The sequence below is a fragment of the Lasioglossum baleicum genome, chromosome 7 (genome assembly GCF_051020765.1).
Source record: "Lasioglossum baleicum chromosome 7, iyLasBale1, whole genome shotgun sequence".
In the NCBI taxonomy this organism is placed as follows: Eukaryota; Metazoa; Arthropoda; class Insecta; order Hymenoptera; family Halictidae; genus Lasioglossum; species Lasioglossum baleicum.
The window spans coordinates 15,090,252-15,111,243 of NC_134935.1; the positions used below are offsets into that span (position 1 = coordinate 15,090,252).

The following is a 20,992-nucleotide window of genomic DNA, read 5'->3' on the forward strand; positions in this document are numbered from 1 at the left end:
GTCGATTTTTCAATGATTACCTTTTTTAATCGTACACATTAATCAATCAATCTTGATTAAAATTTTAATCGATTAATGCCCAACTCTGCAGGAGACATAACAAAGCCCAGATGAAAAATTCCGAACTGGGTCTCTGAATTATTTCAGCAAAAAAGTCCAAAGACAGCCAAAATAAAAATTTCCATTGTAAGTCCGCGGGTGGGTTGACGTGGTAGTGAGAAAATGCCCAAATTTCTGAACTGTTTCAGTGGTTGGGTGTAATGTTTTTGCAATTTTGTTAGCATTCTTTTATGCATTCGATGGACCTTGTTTTTCTTTTGTTAGCCCTCTTCGAACGCCATGAAGCTTTGTTACACGACGCGCGGTTTAGTAACATTCTTGGGGATCGTAGTCGCGAAATATTCGCGGACAATGCGCGAAATCTTCTTCCTTTGCAGAATAGAAAATTCCCAGAGAGAAATTGCGCGACTCGTTGCGCTTTTATCGCGACACGTTTCTGCACCGACGATAAATTCGCAGTTATCGCTTCCTCTCGCCGCGTGGACACGTTCTCTCGACCATTTTCTCACTAAATCAATGTAAGACGTAACTTCTGCACGCCTGTGGTCGCCCGTTTATGAAATACTCGGTTTTAAATCGTCGCAGTTTACGAACCCTGACGACTCGAGCGATTGTGGCTGAAATACGCGCGGTGTGCGTTTTTCTGATGATTGCTATTGCATCTTGTAAAGTATTTGGTCGATAAATAGTCTTAATTATTTATTTTTATTGTGTAATTGACTAAACATTTCGGTCAACTAACAGTTATGCATTAAATTAGATACTCCGATGAGTATCTCGGAATTTCCTCAGATTTTTTTACAACCAAGTCTTTTTTACAAAAAGTTTCATGCGAAAATGATTAAACATAAGAAAGTTTTGTTATATATTTTTCACAAATATCATGTACATCTCTTTGACATGGACATTACTGAATCGGGAATTTTATCTTCTAAAAATAGTAAAATGTGCGTCACTGGGCAAAAAATTCCGAGATATGATATTAGCAAGAATTGTATAATTGTGCTTCTTCTTGAAACCATTTCGTTTCTCTGGAAAATAAAAGCCGTCTAATGGCTCGCATATTCTTCTCCGAGAAATAGTTGCGCAAGAATTCAAATTTCATGTTTGTCGAGAAATTTTTAAGCATCCAGAGGTGTCCGTATCTCTAGCACATTGTCTGCCGGTGCACCATCCGGAAAATCCTATAAAATCAAACTGTAATTTACTTGGCTGAGACTCTTTAATCCTCTTAGCTCCGGCGAGTTCTAATTAAATCTGCTTTACGCAAACATATTACGGCAGAAATTAATTTTTATAGACTTGGTATCGCGTACCATTGAATTTAATACCATGCAGAAAGTTATTTAATAACGTGCAGCTTTGTCAGCGCTTTAACTGTTTCAAAAAAGAACGGTAAAAAGTGAGCTCGATACATTTTCCGATATTGGATTTGAATCTGTATGCAAACGGGTTAAATTCTGGCCAGAAGTGTCGGTGCATTGAATACTATACGACCATTCGAAAGTCTGCACTATTAAGTTTCGTTGGCCGATGCTCGATTGACGCGAGCATCCGGAATAGGATTTATCCGTGTCTGATCAAAGCCGTTCTCATTCTACTGAAAACGACTGACCGGTTCAATCGTCCTGGATTAACGCCGTATTTCGATCGACTCGAAATTCGCAACAATATTTTTTATTTGGCGAAAGGATTGCCTCGGATTTTTCATTCGTTCATTATTTTCGTTCAATATTTCAGACTGCCTCTTGTCTGAATTTGTCAATTTTTCGAATCGACTTTTTTATTCTTTCATTAGGGAGCTGCAAAATCTTCTTCCGAATTTAGTAATAATTCTGAACGAAATTATTAGATTGAACTGTTTAAAATCCTGTTTTGAAAACAATAACCCTGAAGCAAATTGTTACATTCAATTCTTTTGAATCATAAATATTTAGAAAATATAAATTATACATTTTTATAGCACATTATATTATAGTACGTATTGATACATACTGTCACTCATTCTGACGAAATATATATAAATACATTTATTTAAAAAATTGTACATTGTAATTTTATTGCAATACATGCAGTGTGATTTTATTGTAATAAACGCCTTGTGACAAAAATTTTACAATGTGTTTATTATTGTATTATATCCACATATTGTATGATCTCATACAATTTTTATTTGCAAATAAGAATTTTTAACATACAGGGTGGTTCACACAGCTTGCACACCTATACATATAACTTCCAAAGTATGCGTTGCACGAAAAAGATTTGTGTACAGAAGTTGCATGGTCTGAAGGGGTATATTATGTAGTGTATTTACTATTTTACAGGTGGAAGCGTTTCGGAGATTTGAAGGTCGACTTTGAACTAAAATTTTCAGGAAATAAAGTGGAATTACTCGTTAATCATTAGGTTTAGGGCTAATGAAGGTCAACACTTTTCTACTCAGAATTCGACATTCTTCCATATTTATGTATAAAAAATATAGTATTCCATTTAAAAAAACAAAGTCGACCTTCAAATCTCCGAAACGCTTCCACCTGTAAAAAAGATAAACACACTACATAATGTACCCCTTCAGACCATGTAATTTCTGTATACAAAACTTTTTCGTGTAACGCATACTTTGGAAGTTATATAGGTGTGCAAGTTGCGTGAACCACCCTGTATATTTTATTTAGTTTCCATTAATACAATATCTCTGTGACTACAACTTGTATGTATAATTTTCCCCTGAAGCGTTTCAATTCGTAACTTTCTCGAGAGGATTTTCCACGAAAATTATACCACGGTCCATATTATAATACATCATTTTACCGATGACAATAATCTCATGTTTCAGTTTGGCCGGATTCCCTTCGTTTGCTGAATGATTTCGTTGATGTTCCGGAGCTTTTGAAAAGCGTGTTTACTGGTTCGTGCGGTGGGAGGTTTCGGTTCACCATTTACGATCTTCCTTATTATGCTGTGAACGTTATTCTTTCATTTGTTAATTTCGAATCGTCTCATTGTCAATGGAATGCTTTCCTATTGTTATGGAAATTCTTTTGTAACGTGGCTCCTTCTATTCGTCCTTCTTTCACAATAAGCTCGGTCGCGTTGGTTGCATTTCACCGGAGGAAGAATACTGTTAACGAGAGAGAGAGAGTGGGCGAGTTACGAGTCATAATTTTCATATAATTTAATATTTTGTAGGAAAGTGGGCGTGTTGTGGGCGCACTATTTTCTCTTCATCCAATTATGTTTTGGAAAAGTGGGCGTGTTGTGTGTCACAAATTGTGTTTAATTTAATATTTTATGGGAAAGTGTGGGTCACAAATTGTGTTTAATTTAATATTTTATGGGAAAGTGTGGGTCACAAATTGTGCTTAAATTATTTTTTTACAGGAAAGCGAACATATTGTGGGCCACAAATTTAATTTAATTTAATATTTTAAGGAAAGTGGGCGTGTTGCAGGCCACAAATTTTGTGCGAATTAATGTTTTTAAGAAAAGTGGGCTTATTGTGGGCCAGAAATTTCATTTAATGTTGTACAGAAAAGTGGGTGTCATGTGGGTCACAATTTTCTATCAATTAATCTTTTACTCAGAATGCTGGGCATGTTGTGGGACTACAATTTTTGTGTAATTTAATATTTTACAGGAAAGTGTATATATGTGTTGTGGGTCATAATTTCCATTTAATTGAACCTTTTGTAGAAACGTGGGTTTGATACGATTTACAATCTATGTTCATTTACAATTTGATAATGAATGTTTCATTGAAATAATTGCAAAACAATCAGAAATTGGAAAATAATTGAAAGAGGAAAGCTACGAGAACTTTGATCCCAGCTGTCAGGATTCAGCTATTCTATTGCGAGTCCAGAAATGATGGCGTACATACGCTCGCACTAATTTTAGCATAACAATAATTTAATTGGACATTATTCGGTAATGAGTTCCCCGTTTCACCGCGCAACAGATAAATTCATTGTTTCGCATTAATCCTTCTGTTTACTTCATCCACAAATACTCATCTATTTTCACAAAAATAATCCCACGGGATTGTTGTTGCCATTATGTCTTTCTGCGCGGATACTTCTGGTCAGGAACAGGTATATCCACTTTGCGCAAGCAGGAAATTATAATTAATTATTAGCTCGCAATTATAAGGCGTCCGTAACTTGGCAGACAAATATTACACTGTTCAGAAAATAGAAACATTTTATTTGAAAATATCCAAATAACAAATAACTTATTTAAATTTCTATTTAAATAATTCGTTATTTAAATAAATTTATTCATTGCCCAACACCTGCCGTATCTCACGAAAGTTTCGCACCGTCGTCTACTGACGACAGCCGTAGTTAAAAGGTTAATGTGCATAAAGATGCATAGTCTAGAAATAGAATATTCAATGGAAACTGCTCCGACAGCAGCCTGCACCTAAACGACCCTTTCTACTGGAATTTGCGAACGAATTCCACGACAGCTCGAGAGCGATTCGCGAACATTTCACCACAGTTGAAGCATAGTGGACCACTTATTCGAGGTATTCTTTTTGGCACGTGGAACTCTGGAGACCCATCACCATTTCCATGTCCTGCCACGTGTACTATGCGAACGAATGGGTTTATACATGTAGTTCATTCCTGTAGTTCTTGCGCGTTTTCCCTTAGATAAACAAATGTTTTTTTGCGTCAAAAACTTTTTCTTTTCGCAAAAATATCAGAGCCTGCAGCTGCTTTCGGTATTGTAGAATATTCATAATTTACTTAAATGAACGAAAATCACAAGTAAAAAGCTGAGTCGAATTTTGCATCAAACTTTGCGCCTAAAATTTACTAACTAATTGTTATTTTCGTCGAGCGAAACACAATAAAGCGTTGTAAACGCGAGTTGATGAAATCGATTGATCCGATTTTGCTGCACTCTCGTTTAATCAAGTTCCAATGTTTCTCTTTTAAAATTTCATGAGTTACGTTCCCAAAAATTACACTGTAATCGGTTCTGTGTACGACAGCATTTTTCTATCGTATTCATAAAAAACAAACTTCTATTTGTTGTAAGCGAACTGCGGATTTATGAAAAAAAAAGAGAAATATTATATTAGAAGAATTTAGAAACATCGATATATTATTTTCAGCTGATTAGAAATACAGTAAATATTCGGAAATGAAAATGAAAGAAAAACGAAAATCCTCTGTACTGTCTCGGTCGCCGAGCAGGGTAAAGTGTAAACAGAGGTCGGGTATGTCGGTGTGAACCGCAATTAATCCAATTACAAAACTTTCCCTTTTTTATTTTTTTGTATAATTACGATGTCGAGAACAGATACAATTCTCATGCACAAAGCAAGAAGAATTAAATAGAAATCGGGGAAGAGAATCTCTCTGCCGCATTCAGGAAACTTAATTGAAACGATTGTTGTTCTCCTGATTCAATTAGTATGAATACAATTCCTGCATTGCTTTTTTTTTGTTCGTAAAACGTAAACGCATAGTAAATCCTTTATATTGTATTTCCACGTAATCGGATCGATCAATGTTTTATGATTTTTATTTGTACCATAGTCTGCAATTTAAAGCTTGTCATTGATTTTTTACTGTAGTATAATTATGCTGTTTCTTTTAGAAAAAGAATTTATATTGACCTATATATAGGCTTTCAAAACATGGACCAATCGGAGCGCAACTACTTGCTCTGATCTGGGACCTGTGCTCTGATTGGTCCGTGTTTTTCGTTACTAACTCCTTAACTCAGCCGCGGACAAGAATTTTGCAAAGAAAACAGTTTCTACAAATGACCTTAGGAGTTACCCTTTTCAAGGAAATACATTGTCGTGATAACCTTTATAAGAGTATGAATCTTAAAGAAATGGATCATTACGCAAAATAAAAATTGTTCAAGTCAATTCTAAGAAACCGGAGTTAAATAAAAATTTATTTGCCTTTTTAGAAATTTTGGTCAGTCGAAAATAGGGTAACATCTTAACAATTTTGTATTTCAGCAGTCATTGTTCTAATAAACTCAAAAAATGGGTTCTTATAAAAGAGTCTAATGGTAACGCACTAATAGCCAGGCAATATTCTCCTCCAGGATCAAAAGGACCTAGACAGAAGAATTATGTGGTCATCTCCGAGGTCACCGGACGGTCTCCCGGGCAGAATTAATGGAATTAGGTGTTTTTGCGCTATGATTCTCGCAGGACCTTGGTCCGTCTGTCGCAGAAAGATGCTATCTCGCATTGAGATATTATCCTCTCGTCCCGAGCCCCTATCCCGCAGGTTTGATCCTTACATCCTCGGGCGAAACTTGACTTAAGTAGTCCGCGAATTTTTTGACTATCCTTCAACGGAGATGCGAAAGTAGCTAACAAGATTGCGAAGCTTCCGAAATTCCTGCATGGCCGTAAGCTCGAGATATGCAACTATGTCGGCGAGCAAACCCTTCTCCGGCTGAAATATGTAGATGATCCAGGCGAAAGGATACTTTCAGACTTCAAATAAGCACCGGTGTCGAGTGCTTTCTACCGTATTTCACGAATAGTTGCATACAAGCTCACGCCGCGAATATCAAAAAGCTCGCGGAACCTTCTAGACTCTGGCAGCGAGCTGAAAGTTTCGAAAATTTTCATTATATCGAAACTGTGCAACTCCTTTTATTTAATCAGCGTAGTACTAGACAGGCGGTACTGCATATTTGATAATACCACCGAGACCTAATCGAGTCTGATGCATATTCTTGTTATTTATCGAACTTGGGAGCAGCCACGTGTCGCATAATAAGCATACAGTAGATCCTAAAATAATATTTGAATACTTCTCTGATTCTCTTAAAAAATTAGAAATTAAAAATCCTTGGTTTTACTACTGAAGAAATATAAATCAATGGTTTTACCATTTAAGAGAACGTCCAACTTCCGAGTCACTTTGGTTTCCCGTGACTTTGGTTCGGCCATTTGCTTGAGCAAATAAGGCGTCTGCATAATACCCCTCGAGGAACGAACCGCGTTTCCCGGTTCCCGGAAATGGTCGGGAAAATATCCGGGTGCGAGCGGCGTACTTCCGTCTGCTGAATGAAATCATTCGTTCAGTGGACTGTGTTCCTGGATCTTAAAGGGGATGGTCTAGTCGCCCGGGACCTCCGAGTGTCTTATAAATATCGTGGGACCGTGTTAGCTCTGACGGCCCATTGAACCCATGGACGTCTCTCGCCACAGAAACCATTTCCAGAACTAGTTTCGAGGACATCCGCCGCTTATGGTCCGCTATTATGCCCTGGGTCTCAGTGCGATCCACGTTTCTGCAAGGTGCAGGAAGGTTTCCATTACACTTTTATCTCGCGTTGGACAGGACGTTCTCTCCTCTTTGGATTTTATTGTTCAATATTTAAGGTTTTTAATAAAATTCTAACAAATCTGAATTTTACACGTTTCATTTTAGATGAAATAAAATTTGATTCATTTGTAATCAATATTTAAGCATTGAAATAGATGTAGCCATACAAAAAACATAAATTTTCTTCTCTCTGCTACGACATTTCTGAAGATAAAGACGTTCTAATCACTGTAACTGTAAAGAAAATGGCACGGCAAGGGGTTAAGGCGGTAGACTCGTTTCCACGATTGCAAGGGTGCGGGATTCGCCTTCTCATTTCTCGATAATACGAACTCGGGGTTTTTCAGTAGTCAAAAACACTAGATAAAAGAGCAATCTAGGGCGCTATCTTCCTTAGAAGTCCTATTTTTTCGTTTACGAAGCGTAATTTGCATTATTTGGCAGCATGTAGCTATACAGATAGCTACATGCGCAGTTGTAGGCTTCCGAATAATGCAAATTACGCCTCGTAAACGAAAAAATCGGACTTTTGAGGGAGATAACGCCCTAGATCGATCTTTTATCTAGCGTTTTTGACTACTGAAAAACCCCGTGTTTATATTACCGAGAAATGAGAAGACGAATCCCGCACCCTTGCAATCGTGGAAAAAGGAGTATACCTCCTTAACGAAGCTACGAAGGACATTTTCGAAAAGGAAAAAGGACTTTTTTCAAGGACGTACATTTTTTAGAAATCCTGTACAATGGTAAACTGTAATCAGACTCGCAGGAAGGAATCTCACACGTCGAATCGATTGATATTCATAAGTACATATTGAACTTCAACGATTCTCCCTTTTTTCTCGTCACGTCTTCTATGCTCATCGTTACCTCGCGCGATCGTGGTCTTATTCTAACGTGTTCAGCACTTTGCCCCGTTTGATTTGAATATCAGCATTCCCCAGCTGGGCTCACCCATAAATCGGGAGAATGGTCTCAATGATTCCTACGATAACCATAAAACGTGTCACGGAATCGTCGGAATGGATAAATGATCCAACAATCGAACGATTGTGTACTTAATTACTCGTGTTGCAACTTATTTATACATGTGTTTTTTATTTCTGAATTTATCAATGTGTTTGTCATGTGCCCATTAATCTAACCATAATTTCGAAGATATGTATTTCTAGAAAAGTGTTGATTTCATTAATTTTTCGGAACCTAGATTCACGAAGACGTCGTCGCTCCGACAAAGTTGTAATGTTACAAGCACATTAAAAGAACGCCGTGCGTAGGAGTAAACAAATTTAATAAATCCGCGAGCGAGTGTAACTTATGTGCGCGGGGAAATGTTGCTTAACAATTCTGCGAGTTAATGTAACATGCGTAATAGCTGAAATAAAATTTAATAATTCCTGGCGGAGGTATCGTCGTAATTCCAGTAATTATAAAACAGGATTAATCGTTTCGACCTGGTACTTTCGCAAAACCCGTTGCATTTCGAACGAAAAGTATTGAGACCAGTAATTGAAATGTATAAATCAGAGACAAGATATTTTACAATCCATTTTATTCTTCTGTTTTGCGTAGAAAAATTTATGAAATTTTTCTTTGTGTATATGAACCGGAATAATTAATTGAAGTAATACCTTTTCGTAGAACGCATTAAAAATAATTAGTTGAAGTAATTCCTTGTTTCAGGATAAATAATTACTTTAATTCGTGCGATGTGTACACACATTATTGCGAATATCGAGGTCTTTATTCCCGAACAAATATTCACTTCAATTGATTATTTGGCAAATATGCACAACTGATAAATATTGAATACATGTTACATTATTATAACAGCAAACAAATAGCTAGAACAGTTGGAATAGCTTTCCATCGCCACAAAGCTAACACAATATATATGTACAATAATTTCAAATTATTATAATTCATATTCGAATAATAAACTAGTAAATATGATCAAAATAGTATCGTGTTGGGCCTCGATTTAATCACAGAAATGTCAGGAATATGTTGATCAAAGTTTCATAAAAGAATAATTAAGAACAAAAAAGTTTTGTTATATTTTTCGCGAATTTAAAATAATATTTTATCCAGTTCTGACGTAACAAACAATCTCAGTACTTTTATTTCTCTTTTCGAGTTCTGTTTGCGCTATCGCAGTTCCAGAGTCGATTTTGAGAAAATATTTTCTCATGTTCTGTATTCCTTGGAATGCACACTTCATTAAGTTTGCAGTCAGGCAACAGATTGTTCATACATGGAGAATCTTCTCCGAAATTTATAATTAGAATTCATGCTATGTGTGTAATCATACTCCTGAAACAGTAGCGTCACCGTGTAATCCCACAGCGTATCAGATGTTTCTCGATTAACTGCACGAGGATGCTGATGTGCAACAACCACGTTACACAAACTTTCCGTGTAACCCATGTCACGAGGCAAAACAAATCGGAACGCACACGCGAATTTCTAGCTTCCTGCCGCATCGCTGCCTAAAATTTCGCTTTAAATTCATTCGTACCTCCTTCTCCATCGAGAACGCATTTAATCCTAGCCAGCCTTTTAATTATTCCTACGCTGCTATATTTCCTTCGAACGGCCTTCGGAAATGCCGCAACTCTACTAACACATTCAATATTCAACCCGGCGAAATGTCGAAATCAATTTTTGTAAAACTATCTTTAACAGGGAATTTTTTTGTGGAACAATTACGACGTTCTTGCATTTTTTTGAAATGGAAAGGCATTATCAACAGGTCTGTAACGTTGCGTACGATTTCGTCATACCTTTCGTCAATTTTATTAATTCTTTCTGGGTCGCTCATAAATGCAATTGTTATCTCAAAACGCGTAAATTAACACTTTATTTACCGGAAGCCTATTAATTGGATTTTCAATAATTGTGCTGTACCAAAAGAAACCATAGAAATTTTCTTTTACATTGCAATCTTAAATGAAACTATCAGATGACGTTATTGATGAGGGTGACTTGTTAGTTCACAATGAAAATTGATGTTGCTCTTGAAAGTTCCATTAAAAAGTGTTTAGCCATGTACCATAGATTTTTCAAAATTATGCAATAATCACCGGCCGGTAACGTGTTAAGACGCTTTCAAGATGACGAAATACTACAGCACAAGTTTTGTGGTTCCTAAAAAGTTAGCACAGTGAAACAATTAAAATTACAACGGCGAAAAATGTTAATAACATAGTCAACGTAGTTCGTACACAATTAATTCACAGTCAAATGATTAACAAATCTAAAAAAGTGTTCTCAACGTCTTTGTCACAGTTTCGAAATCTTGTCACATTATCGATTACTTCAGTTTTGCAATTCGCCTATTAATTCTTGCCGCAAATGCCCAATTATCGCAGATTTACTGAAATATCGATCAATTAATCGTTGAATCAATGCCAATAGTTCTACTTGATTTCTCTAGGCTCAAATCGACTGATCGTTCGCAGCACACACGAGAGTGCTCAACATGATCGAATCACCGCTCGCATAATATTCCATTTAGGCTGATGCCACATTTACCGATGATCCGAGCGGGATCAATTAATTTTATATCGCGCGAGATTCAATTTCCTCGACTGCTTAATCTACCAATAGACATCCTACATACAGAGCGATGAGCAAATTTCGAATTTCGTGGCTAACTGCGTGCCGATTTTCCCATCGCTGCAACGGTGCATCGAGTGCAGCGGATTTGGCGATAGAAATCGAATTCGGGGCTCCTGTAATTAGTTTATGACGAATATGTCAGTAAAGGAAAACAGTTTATTCACTTCAACGGAGTAATTGACATTTTACGTTCATTTATTTTGGAATTCGGTGCATTTCAAGAACGAAAAGTATTTGAAGTAGTGATTGTAAAATGTTTTTATGTAAATAAATTATAGAAGACATGTCGACGATTCACATTTCATACAAAAATACGTTATTCTTTACTGAATAAAAATGAAGTTCGTCATGAATTTTTCATAAATCTGTGCTAAAAAGAATAATTATTTAAAACAAGCATGAAATGGAGAAATATTTCCCCGAATATTCTGCAAAATATGTTCATAAAAATTTCCTAAAACACGATGCAGTAAGATCTTAAGAGATTATTTGGAGGAAAAATATTTATTAAACAACAATTATATTAAACGTGTTAAAAATTCATTGGACGATCTTCATGATCGACATTGGCAAAATGCACGCTAAAGAAGTAACCAATCATAACAAGGATAAAAAGGATAATTTTTACCGCAAATATTCTGCAGTTGATATGATCGAAAAAAATTTCCCAGAAGGAATTACGGTTCGTTAAATTTTTAATTTGAGGTCTGTCTGATTTTCTCATTCGGGGAATGTACTCTTTGCGCAAAAATGCAATTTACTCTGTTGCATTCAATAATGCCCCGAAGCTCTCCGCATCTCTGAACGAATAAACGCTCGCCATTTTGCGGAACGGTAAATAAAATAACCCGCTTTCCCTCGGTATAATTGCAAAGATAGTAATTGAACGAGATTCTGCCATAATTGTGCACAATCTCGTCCAGCGTTTCCTGCGGGACAGTTTGAAAGGTGTCCCTTCGATTGCAACGAGTAAAATTGCGAACAAAATGGCGCCTATCGATCCGTAATTATGTACTTAGGTCATCGCCAAAATTCGGTTTCGATTGAAACGGGCTATGGAAATTCGAAGCTTTCGCAACAAAACAAATTATAAACTGATGTAAGGGGAGCTTAATAAAAAAACAATGAAATAAAACTCGATCGATAATATAATTAATCGATATGGCTTTGAGAACACAGTTTAAATTATTTTAACTGTAGAAAGATAATTAAGAGTGAGCAAAATTTCTATTGAACTTCCCACTTCAAGTTAGCATTGGACCGACGGAAAACATTTTCATTTCGCACACAAAAATTCACAGTTTGCATATTATAATAATGCCAGACTCGCTTCCGTGAGCCATTTCCATCTTCAACTCCTTCATTCACATCGCCAGACGATCGATGGTCGCGCAAACAACCCCGGGAAACGAGATTATTATACTAAATTGCTTAATTGAGCTAAAATCGCTAAAATAAATTACATTTGTAATCCGGTTAAAAGTACATTAGAAAGTAAAACACTATTTAATTACAAGAATCCGGGATATTATATTGGCATCGTGTCTGTTTTCTATTTGTGCATTTATTAGTTTTATTCGTATAAAAATTCTGCGCCAAGAAAGTCTGCTATGCAGTCGTCAACTTTTTATTCCTAAAATGGCCCGTTTAATGAAATGCTACGTGCGCTTTTAATTAAACGCGCCGAGTTCCTCGAGTAAGATTTGCGACAATTCGCACGTTTTCAAGTATACCTTGATATATTTCGTTTGATATTCGGCATACTGCAGTTGAAATAATCGTCATATTTTAAATGAATTCGATGTAATTTTATATCATTGGTAATTATTCCAGCAATTTTGAACGTCAAAATGATAAAATGTCGCTGTCGGGAGACGAGCTCGTTCGTTGGAGTCCAATATTATATTCAATCAAGTAATTATTTATTAATTGATATTCATCAGTGTGAATATTCTCAGCTGCGATTTTTGCTTTAAAACATTTTATTAATCCTAGCGTTCATTCTCCCATTTTTTCTGTTAATATTTATAGCTTCGTAAATTGTCTTTTAGTTGGTTCAAACACAAATGATTAATTACAAAGAACAAAGTTTTATCGATCAAAAAATTATTTTCTTATTAAATACAATATAATTTACTTCAATAAAATGAAATATGCATTCATTAAGTCCACGGAACAAGATAGAAAGCAACAGCGAACACGCACGGCGAGTCAACTCGTTTTCGAAAACAACCACGTTAATATTGCATATCCTGTGTGGAATATAGAATTATTAATAACATTATTATGAAATCGTGGTAGTGTCGCAAACGTCATAGCCGGAAGATAGTGTTTACAACGGAGGTATAAAATATCTTTAGACCGGAAGCGCCGCGCCGCGCCGTGCCGCAATGAAAATGTAATAATAAAAAGCTCTCCCCGCTTATTTGGTTTGCTCCCGATGGCAGCAACTGCACTCGAACGTGAACAAGTTCCTTGCTTTCAGTGGAGTACGAAGTTATTGTTTTCCGCTTGCTCGATTGTTCAAATTGGAAGACAAAATATTGTTCCCCAGAAATTGGTGCACGTTCGATTCAATTTATAGAGCAAAAATCATGACGTTTTTCCACGAGGACACGCAAATAGAGAGACTGTTTCGTTGAGATAGAAGGATTATATGGACCTCGTTTTATGGGAGTCGAAGAGAGGCTTCCATTTAAATTCGAATAGTGTCGTTACAAACAATGTGGGTTATCTTACGTGGATCCAATACGCTTTCGAGTTTATCGAACGCGCGGAACCTCTCTGAATTCTGATCGGTTTATCGAATTTTCGGTTTATGGGAGCTGATAACAGGAAGACTAGTTTGTCCTTTGTTTCCTCTATAATATTAGGAAGTAGTGGTGGTATAAGAGATTCTCTGCGATAATACGCTTCACTAAATAGTGCTTTTGAACGATCGTTGAAAAATAAGGAAGTTCAATCATTTTTTTTGTATGTGTCCAAGAAATATACTTCCTCGAAGGGGGTGATTCCAGAGGTCATTCGAAACAACTTTTTGGCCCCGTTCAGCGTAGCGTTCGCATTGGCCGAGCCGGATCCATCCCCAGTAGCCGCGCTCTGATTGGTCCGCGTTTTTCGTGAATAATTCCGCAACGAAGCCGCAAAGAACATATTCGCAAAGGAAAAAGTTACTTCAAATGACCTCTAGAATCAGTCCCTTCAAGGAAGCACATTTTTGGGACAGTCTGTATACCAGAGTTGGGCAAAAATTTTTATCTACAGTAAAATTTTCGCCCAACTCTGCTGTATACGTCTCATTATGCGATGTTTGAAGAGCATTTACTGAAAGAATTGAGCTAGATAGCTTAAAACAGAATTATTTATTTAATTTATATTTAAAAAATTTTACAATTAACTAGACAAGCGAAGTTAGTTATTTGTCGAATCCAATTTTGAGAAAAGCAATTTTTGAAAAAGTTACTTCTACGAAGCAACCTATGAGAATATACTTTTCGCTGGTGATTTTACCGTTTAATTTTAGATTCGCACATTTACATACACGTCGATAACATTTAAAGAATGTCACGATCGCGGGAAAACAGACCGCAAATGGACAAACACAATTCAGCTTGTGTTGTTGTTTGAGTTAATTATATCGTGTTCCGTTGTTGTCGCACGAGATTAATATTGCGTCCCTCGCGGTGCATCTGAATGATTGGATATCGTTCACGAAAATATTCTGATGCGGCCATCATTGTGCAACGGGTCAGAGAAATATATTTCTATTGCTCATAACAGTTATCGATGATCGAATTTCTTTTCACTTGTTCGTAATAATTATCGATGAGAAAATTCATTTCGGCTGCTTATTTAATTATTGAGTTGGCTACTCTTTTTCGGGTGTAGCAAGCCTGTGAAATTCATTGAGAAGGTTTCGTACAACAAGACGAATCAATACCATAAGAACAACACAAAATCTGTTTGTTAACTGTCTTTGATAATTGATTGTCTACCATTTGAAAGTTGTACTATTTAATAATAACTATTACAAATTTCCTTCATCAATAATTGTTATGAGTCATGAGCGATCGAAATGAATTTCTCTTATCGATTATTGTTATGAGCGACCGAAATAAACTTCTCTCATTGATAACTGTTATAAGTGATCGAAATGAATTTCTCTCAACGATAACATTTACCAAGAAGAGAACAAATTTTCGGTTACTTATAATCCTTATTTGTCACCAATACGATTTTAGTCGATTAAACACTTCTTATTCCAACAGTTATGGTCCCTGGCCTTAAATGATACGCTTGAAAGTATGTGAAAAAAATGTATACAAAATTTTAGGAAGGTTCTAGACTGATACTTTATATAATCTGACTAAACACTATACCACTTGAGGGTTAAATAATTTTCATGAGTCTAATGCCATCAACACGTCGACACCAGTCCCCAAGAGGGATAACCTAATCTCGCTGGCATTTTCTACCATTACCGAAGACATGTGCGACATTCAAGGTGATCATGTTGCCTCGTTCCCTGTGATATACACAGTTTAGGGTTAGATCTAGGTCAGACGCTTAGAATCAGCATCTTTGTTAGTCGCAAGCATAAACGTCAACCGTAGGGCTGTTATGTTTCACGTGTGCGAGTATCTGGTCCATTGATCTATAACGTCTCCCCCGTAAACAACCAATGGGGGAACACGACCTCGTTTCGTCGTCCCGGACGTGCGCTCAAGGGTAAATAACATAAGTAAGTATTATAGAACCGCATCGATCAGGATCGTGGCGTGCGCGCGCGCACACACTCGTCTCCCCTAATTAACGATTCGGCAAATATGCGTGTCGACCCTCGTGAATTGTTCAATAAATTTGTCGACGTTGTGATTATTGGTGATTCGGCAAATATGTGCCCGATATAATGAAGCAGCTCGCCGATTTCTAGATGCTATCATTAAACGCTCGGTCAATATTTAGACACCTCTAATTAAAGTAGGCGATTCAAAATTACAGTGGCGATTGATGATCTTCTGCGCAGGTTGCATTGACATTGTTAATGTTTCTACTGATTGTTCGCTGGAAGATGAGAACTAATAATTAATTATTTTTCATAAATGTTGAGTATTCCTGTGTCGTCGACGATCAGTGAATATTAGACATCGGATTTTATGCATTTATGATACAAATGAGTAGGTAAAAATATTAGAAGAATTTAATAATACTGGTACGTTATTTTCAACCTGTCAAACATATTAAGAAAGAAGATAAATTTCTATTTTACTCGAGAGATTGTTGCAATTCTGTTAGAATACTTTTATTTTGCATAAAGATCCGCTGTCTAGTGATTACGTTCCTTTTCATAGATAAGGCAATAATCAGATTGCGGATCTTTTATTATTTATTACATTTATAGGAAAATTGAGTAGATGAAATTCAAAATTGTAGGAAAATTTTGAAAACTGAAGTTGTCAGTTTCTCCTCTATTAGAATCTATTAAAGGAAGAAAGAACATTCTATTCGGTTTCTATTTTTGTTGCTATGAACACAGATAATTTTTATTTAGCATAGACATCCTCAGTCTGGTAATAATATTTTGTAATAATATTTTCTAGTATTAATACTATTCATTGTTCTGTCGATAAAATTTTGCTAACATCTATGAGATGGACAGTAGTGTATTTGTTCAGTTGCTATTTGTTTAAATGAATTATTCCAAGTTTGAGGAACTTCTATGCGGTTGATCCATTGTTTAGACTGAATAATTTGTTTTCATGGTGATACATATTCTGTGAATCCTCTTCCGTAAACGGCTTTTCCAGTAAGAGAGTAGTTCCTACCGACGTTTGGAGGACGAATCGAAAATCAAGGTTTAGAGAGGATTTGCAAGGCACTTAAGGAAATGCGCGAGCGTTTTCGCGACCGAAGATGTGGTAAATAGCGTGGTAAATATAAACGCGGGACGATTCGCGTTAAATACATCAACGCGAGGCAGTACTTCAATCAATGATAAAGTGTAGACGGATATATCGGTTCTCAATTGCTTTTTCTGTACGCGATGTTGCTTTTTGCGCGTCACACGCGATCAGGATAAAAAACCCCGTGGTCTCCTCGCCATGCAATCCGACGTGTGCATGTATTTATTATCTAAATACCAATTGTGCGACGGAATAACATTCTACCATGTAAAATATTTTTATTCTCTTTTCTTACGGGGAATTGCGGGAACCGAATATCGTTTGAGCGATCTCGTGTTTGGTTTAGTGTAGAATTTAAATGGTCGGTCTTGATTGGATGAATCACTTGAATCTCTCCATATGCAAATTCACTGCTGATTTCTTTTGGTGTTGGTCTCTTGAGAGAAATTATGCGGTGGTTTTTAGGGATTTTGTAGGTTCTGCAGATTTTATAAATTCAGCAGGTTTGATAGATTAAAGGGGGAAGACTCGTTTTTCTTCCATGTTCGGCGAGGTCACAACAGTAAAACTGTACGACCCCGAATAATTAGCAGGGAACCGAGGATTTTTCCCTCGTTATCATTGTTACCGCAGAATGTTTGGTGCAACCATCCCTGCCCGAGCATAACACGAAGAAGACCACACAGAGAAGAAAACTTTGAAATCTCTTCTTGTCTGTCAAACTATTGTATGTACATGTAACAACGTGAACAACGCCCACGGTTGCCTTAAAGCCAACTAACAATCAAACTACCCGTAACAAGTAATTGTCTGTAAAAGTTTCGTTAATTGTACAGCCGGTACAGAACTCTCACAAGGTATTACTAGCTTTCATGTTACAGCGAAGAGGATGAGGCTGCCCTGTTCTACCTAAAACATTTCAGAGCTGTGCCAAAGCTGACTATGCCCAGATTAAACTAATTCAACGCATCAACTGCCATGTCAATCACATGTTAATAACATTATAATTTTGTGATCGGTTACTTAAACTGATATGTGTCATGAAAAAATCAAACACACTGAATATTTTCAAAGCGATAATTATTTTAAACATTTTTTATTTCGCTGTTCCACTGGGTTACCCAATATTAACAGACGCGTTAACCCCTTGCCGCGTTAACCATTTTCTTTACAGTTACAGCGATTAAAACGTCTTCAATCCGAAAAATGTCGCAGAAGAGAACAGAAAATTTAGATTTTTTGTACGGCTACATTTATTTTAATGCTTAAATATTGATTACGAACGAATCAAATTTTATTTCATTTAAAACGAAAGGCGTGGCATTCATATTTATTAGATTTTGTTTCAAATCTTCATCGCGAGAGTGGCTCGTTAAAATACGGCAAGGGGTTAAATCAATTTGAGATATTTAATTGATTTCTCAGTTTCTGAACATTTCGTATGAAGATTTGAAAGTATTGGAAACACATAATTGGTCCTCATATTAAGTGTAGGTGTCATATAAAAATACATATGACAGATTCATTCTTTTCGAAATGTGAATGGTGAATTGTTTGTTTAATTATAACCCACGCGCGGCTACGTTCCATTTAATTCAATTTGAGGTATTTCATTGATTTCAGTTCGGGAATATGCGGAATGAAGAGTTATATGTATATGCATTGAAAACAAATAAGTGATAAATGAAACAAATAAATTGTTGAAAATATCATGTTTACAATTTTTGTAATATCAGGTTGTAAAATAAATAAAACCAGTACAGTTACTCGAGTTACTATTCGGACGCTATAAAAAAGACGATAACCTTTTTTATATTGTACTATACAATTCGAACTTTTCTGGGAAGCCAGAGCAATTAGTTTACTACAGGATGTGAAAAGAAATTTCATCAAAAATTGCAATTGATCGGAATTGTAGAAGAAATACTAAAAGTTGCATTTCACGACTTTTTTATGTGGGCCTATATGGAAATTTTAAAAGATACGTTTTGAGGATCTGTGTGAATTGAACATATTCTGAAAACTTCATCAAAATCGGTCGACGTTGCTATGAACTACAAACGTTTCAAGATGGTAAAAATTGCAGATTTTCACCAAGCTCTAACCAACATAAATGGTAAATTGTTCATTTAACCCCTTGCCGTACTTTGACGAGCCAGACTCGTGATGAAGGTTTTTAACAAAGTCTAGCAAATGTGAATGTTACGTGTTTCATTTTAGATGAAATAAAATTTGATTCGTTTGATCAATCTATTTAAGCGTTAAAATAAATGTAGCCAAACAAAAAATATACATTTTCTTTTCCCTTCTACGACATTTTTGTGCATAAAAACGTTCGAATCACTGTAACTGTAAAAGCAAAGGCACGACAAGAGGTTAACCATGACCGAGGAACGCGACGAATTTAATTATTAACCAGCAGATTCGCTCTCGTCCAGGCGAACTGTAGTCGCAGGCATAAAAAGTTTCGTAAGTGGCTCGTAAAAACCGAACAAAGGAAGTTGCAGCATGGAAGGACATCATGTTAACCGGGATATTGCCTGGCGCCGATCCTTTCAACGCGCTTCAACAAAGTGTGCCCGTTAAAGGAATTCCAGAGACTGTGAACTACGGTGAGAACTGGCTGCGAGGTGCACGGCGAACGAAAGATTTCATGTTTTATTTAAAGGACTCCAGATTGACCTTTAATTGGCGAGCACGCGGCGTGGGACGCCAAAGACCGTCAAAGGGAATCAGTTTCAACCTTAACGTGTTTCTAAATGACAGAAGTCGTCGGCAACGCAAGATATCGGGAAGATTGCGAGATCCGGAATAAAAGTTTTCCAATCATCGATCGACCGGAATTATCCGCAGATAATTCGCTAAACCTAAAGCGGAATTTAAATTACACGGCATCCACTTCCCTTTGCCAACGATTTGCTTCATTAGAGACCAAAGCTACCTTCGCCATTTTATTTGCTCGAAAGTGTTGTATACGTCAATCAAATTGCTTTGATACTTCGCTTACCCGAAGTCTACTATCGTTGCCGTTCTCAAATCGTTAGTCAAAGGTCTTCGAAAGGTTTCAAATAGGGTGCGAGTTTTATGTATAAACGTGAGTTTTAGTGACTTGTAATACGGCGGAGGAATAAAAAGAATTTAAATATGTTGATCTATTATACAGAAAATACACTTTATTATAGAAAAATATATATAAAAAAACTTCGTAAAAACCACGCTTATATTAAAATGCACTAAAAAGGAGAAAATAATTTTTTAGACATTAGTGACTATAAATAAAAGCGTGGAGCGCCCACGAAGATTACGTCAATATAGTTTAGCGCTCCACGCTTTTAATTTTATAGTCACTAATGTCTAAGAAAATTATTTTCTCACTTTTAGTGCATTTTAATATAAGCGTGGTTTTTGAAAAGTTTTTTAATGTATTTTTAGTCTTTTTTAAATGTAACGCAAGATATAGTAATATATCTTTATGATATGAAATAGTAAGATATGGAAATATGCGAGATAGAATGAGGGGATGTGTCCGAGGGACGACGTCTCTTGATGGAGTCCGAAATTGTCCGAAATGTAACTGAATGAACGGAACACCACAACCACACTGAGCTACTTCGGTGCGAAGTGAGCCAGTGGAGTGGGGATGAGTCGGAGTGGGAACGCGTAGTGGAGTAGGGAGCAATGGCGCGCGTAGTGGGGATCGCTGAACGCGATGACGTACTACCGAGCGTCGCGCGGCGAGGTGTGACGGTTAATATTAAAATTGTTTTTTCTCCTAGACGCACTGTTTTTTTTAAAATTTGTTTTTTAATATTGCATTGTCATCCAGTTCTGAGCTACGTTTAAAGTTTCAAGTCTCTAGGTAGTCTCTAGTAGCGCAAGGAAAATGATTAGATGCAATTCTTCAAGTGCACCTCGAGAAATCCTAAGCGTTCTGAAGATTTCTTTGAATTATCTGGTTAATCAAAATGTCCCGGCGCAGTATTTCAAGAAGCTCTCGCCGCGTAGTTCGCATTTCCGATTCGTTTCCGTTTGATTTGCCGAGCAGAGTGGGTGCACTGTCTAGTCAAAGGGTTGAATGAGATTTTACGC

The 20,992-nt window shown here is 36.6% G+C and overlaps 1 protein-coding gene across 9 annotated transcripts in view; it reads right to left on the minus strand.

Moving 5' to 3' along the window:
- The window catches only part of LOC143210942 (G-protein coupled receptor dmsr-1), a 77,782-nt gene that overhangs the window by 5,744 nt on the left and 51,046 nt on the right, over window positions 1-20,992 (minus strand). The gene's annotated exons all lie outside the window — the stretch shown is intronic.